This window comes from Chrysemys picta, chromosome 13, assembly GCF_011386835.1.
Source record: "Chrysemys picta bellii isolate R12L10 chromosome 13, ASM1138683v2, whole genome shotgun sequence".
NCBI lineage: Eukaryota > Metazoa > Chordata > Testudines > Emydidae > Chrysemys > Chrysemys picta.
The window spans coordinates 19,837,864-19,841,937 of record NC_088803.1 but is presented as its reverse complement, the minus strand read 5'-3'; the positions used below and the strand labels follow the sequence as shown (position 1 = coordinate 19,841,937).

Below are 4,074 nucleotides of genomic sequence, written 5' to 3'. Positions count from 1 at the left end.
ATGCAACAGGAGACAGACAGATTTCAGCTCCAAGTCAAAAAAGCAATGGAAGAACAGCAGAAATTGTATCCTCTTGAAAGTCCATGTTGATATGTTGTATTACTCTGAGCAGTTTTCTGTGTTTAACCAGTTTTGTTATGACCATGGAGAGGGGGATTCTAACCTGGTGGGAAATAGCTGTCTGTGCAAGATAGCAGTTTGTCTGTGAATGGAGTTTCTGAATGTTTGTCTAATGTCTCAGAAGTGAATCTGGAATTAAATCAAGCACAGAAGTAACTCATTGGTCAGGAAAATGTTTCTCAGGAGCAGATTAAAGTGGATGGTCAGGTTGAAACCCTAACTGAGGAAGGAAAGTGTAGATTTTTGATGGGTGATGGATTATTGGCAAGTACAACTTGTAAAAGTGAACCTGAAAAGGGTAACTGTGATTTGCTGGAAGTGGCTCAGTGTAGTGAGAAGAGCAGCAGTTTATCTGTGGAGAGTGGCAATGTGCCTGGTAAGGAAAGTTTGGATGAGCCTAGGCAGCCTTGTGAGCTGATGGCTTTATCTAGTCAGCAGTTTGGGAAGGCAAGGATAGTGGAAGATGAGTGTCCCTATACCTTACCTGTTACCTGTGTGGAGAATGGTGACAGTGAAGGAAATGTGCCTGTGCCTGTCAGGGGTATTGGACTTGCCTATGGAGGGAGCTACCCCAGTTTCCAAGCAGTTGTCTGTGAATATGTGCTGGGACAAGGGAAATGAGATCCCAAGTTGTGTATCTGGTAAAGGAGAATGTGTCTCCGGCTCTTCTTTGTCTGTGGAGCAGACAGAAGGTCCCTTTCAGCCTGTGATGGTTGAGAATAGTGCAGTTGTCTCAAAGTTGGTTCTGGATTCAACTAAAGCCCCGGAAGGGAATGGTCCTAACTTTGTGTCTGCTAAGGAGAATGGCATTGTAACTAGGTCACATCCAGTTAGTGTCTATGCAAAATCCCAGAGACCAATTCTGGTGTTTGCATTTTGCCTGTTGCTAGTGTGTTGTTGGGAAAGGGTGTAGCAACTCTGTCTAATCAGGGTGATATTCTAACTAGCACACAAGGAGAGCATAAAGGTGATTTGATTGTGTTACCTACTGATGGTGTGGAAACTTGAAGGAAAAGATTCCTGAATTTGTGTGTGGCAAAGGGAAGAAGAATGCTTCTAACCTTTTATCTAGGAAGTCTATATGTTTGCCTGAAAGGGGAGGAATCTCCCCGTGTAGGAATCTGCCTGATGGGCCAGAGGTGATTCTGGATGTAAGTGAGACCCAGAAAGAGTCTGTTGTTGCTCAGGAAAGTGTTCCTTTAGAGCAAGCCCTAGGTGAAGAGGATAACGGCAGAATTTCTGTGAAGGGTTAATTGTTGCATAGAAAAGCCCCTAGGCCTAGGGAAAGGAGTCCTCATGGTAGTCTTTGCAAGCAGTTTACTGCAACTGAAGGGTGTGAACGTGATTTAATCAAGAAAGTTTCAGTTCCTAACAGCCAGAATTTTTCTGTTGTGAATAGATCCACTGACTTTCCTTTTGAAAGATCCAGTGTGGATAGCTTTGAGGTTTCAGATGGAGTGAAAGCTGTTAAGAAAGTTGAACAGTCCTATAACCAAGTGGCTGTGTTTGGCCAGCTTGTTGGAGAGACAAGGAGTACTACAAGGAGACACACAGCATCAGGTATGGAAATTAAACCATTGCTTATTTACCGAGAGAAATTCCAGCAGAGGTACTAAATCATTAGCCTACAGAATATTTAAAGAGAGAGTGTATTTGTCTGATGAATCCCAATGACTCTGAAAGCAGTATTACTGTTTAGTTCTTTTCATCCATTAATTAACTGAGTTACACCTCTGGGGAGGCCATCCCACAAGGAGGAAAAGATGCCTTAAAAAAAGAAGCATTTAAAGACATACATATTCATTGATTAGTACTACCACATTGATGAGCACTGTATACAAAACTATATAGAATAGATCCCTGGAATATGATAAGAGGAGAGCTCTTGATTTGGAAGGTACATTAGATACTCTTGCCTGATGTTTCTCAATTATCTTTAAAATACCTGCTGTATCCTTATTAAATTTTCAACAGATCATCATTCTTGGCTTGCCTGATTCTTTATTTCCTAGTTTTACCTCAACCTTGGAGGAAATTACAAACTTCATTTAATAGCCTGAGATTTCCCACAGCAATTACATTTGTTAAAGAAAGAAAGAAAGTAAAAAGTGAATTGGAAAGGAAGAGAGAAAAATTTACTTACATAAACATATGCTCTATCTATCTACGTTTAGATCTTACTGTGCAAGCTATCTATCGATCTTAACCCTTGTTTTTCTTTCTGTTTCCATACACACCCATCTTTTTATCTCTCTAGATCTTAGTATGTTGATTTAACCATTTCTAATCCCTGATTTCAACATTATCTAATCTAATCTATTTATTTAGCCCCATACACCCCCATCTCTCTCTCTCTCTCTCTCTCTCTCTCTCTGTGCTATTCTGTGCTATTTCTAAGTCACTTACCCAATCCTGTGTTTGTTAATTTACAGATGAACTCTACCACAAGTTGTGAGGAGCTGGCACAGGGAAACAGCACTGTCGTGAGTGCGTTAATTATCTTGGGATTTTCGAGTAGCCAGTTAGGGCAGGTGCTGCTTTCCTCGTGTGTTTTGCTATTTACACTATCACCCTGCTGGGAAACAGCCTCATTGTTCTCATCACACTGGCTGATCCTGCCCTCCATATCCCCATGCATTTCTTCATGGGGAACTTGTCCTTCCTGGAGATCTGCTACAGCTCAGTCACCCTGCCCAAGATGATGACCATCTCCCTCACTGGGGATAAAACCATCTCCTTCATCGGTTGTGCAGCACAGATGTATTTTTTTCCTTCTCCTGGGCTCTGCTGAGTGCCATCTCCTGGCTGCCATGGCCTATGACCGCTATGTGGCCATATGCCACGCACTGCACTATGTGGCCATCATGGAGAGGAGGTCTTGCACCTGGCTCGTTGCCGGCTCCTGGCTGAGTGGGATTCCCATCTCCTTTATCCAAACCACCTTGGTCTTCACCTCCCCATTTTGTGGCCCCAACAAAATCGACCATTTCTTCTGCACTATGGCGCCGGTGCTGCGGCTGGTCTGCACCATAACATCCCGCAACAAGATGTCCAACATCACGGTCACCGTGGTCTTCATCGCCACCCCCTTCACCCTCATCCTCACCTCCTATGCCAGCATCATCACCACTGTCAGAGAATAACAGAGTTCTCACTTTTGTTTGGGTACAGCAAATCAGATACTTTATTTTCTTTCTCTCTATCAATTGCATAGAGGGAGAGAGCTAAGCAGGTCTCTCAACAGGTAAACAATTACAGCAAGCATTTATACCTTTTGTTACAGACAATAATGAGCAACAGCTGCATTTTGTTTACATAGGTCATTCTGATATCTTGTTTTGCTCACTAATGTAGACTCTTAGTCTACATTCCATATTATCTACACAAGGTCGCAACAACTTCTCACACAGTTCTTTCCCACTCGCCTCACACATTCCTCGCTTCTACAAATCTCGCATTATTAGGGTTACAGTTAGCCTGACTCTTGCTAACAAACTGTCATGCATTGCAATCCCCTTCCTGTCAGTTCTTTCTCTGCTTCCACAACCCCCCCCCCCTTTGTACTACTAGTACAACAAACATTTTCAAATCTCTGTTTGCATTAAATCTTGGAATTCAGATTCTACATCAGATGCTTCAACCTTAGGGGTTTTGATTGGATGTAATGACAATGCACGGTGAGCATGGACATGAAAGGTATTACTATTATTACATCCTTTACAACAACAATAACATACTCCTACACTAGCTAACAACAACACAAGCAATAACATTCCCATAGCGATAATATGATGGGGTTGTTGTACAATCCTAGTCAGATAACACAATACATCATACTTAGTACATAAGGTGGATACTCTATAAGCTGTCTGAAAGGCATACTTTTCAACTTGATATATATTTTGAAGCATGTGAATTTGCCCTTGTACTTCAGAGATTTTCTGATCCTCTGGT

The 4,074-nt window shown here is 42.1% G+C and overlaps 1 pseudogene; it reads left to right on the top strand.

The window, feature by feature from the left end:
• The first annotated feature begins 487 nt into the window (after nucleotides 1-487).
• On the top strand, nucleotides 488-3,263 carry LOC135975165 (olfactory receptor 10A4-like; annotated as a pseudogene).
• Nucleotides 3,264-4,074: the final 811 nt, after the last annotated feature.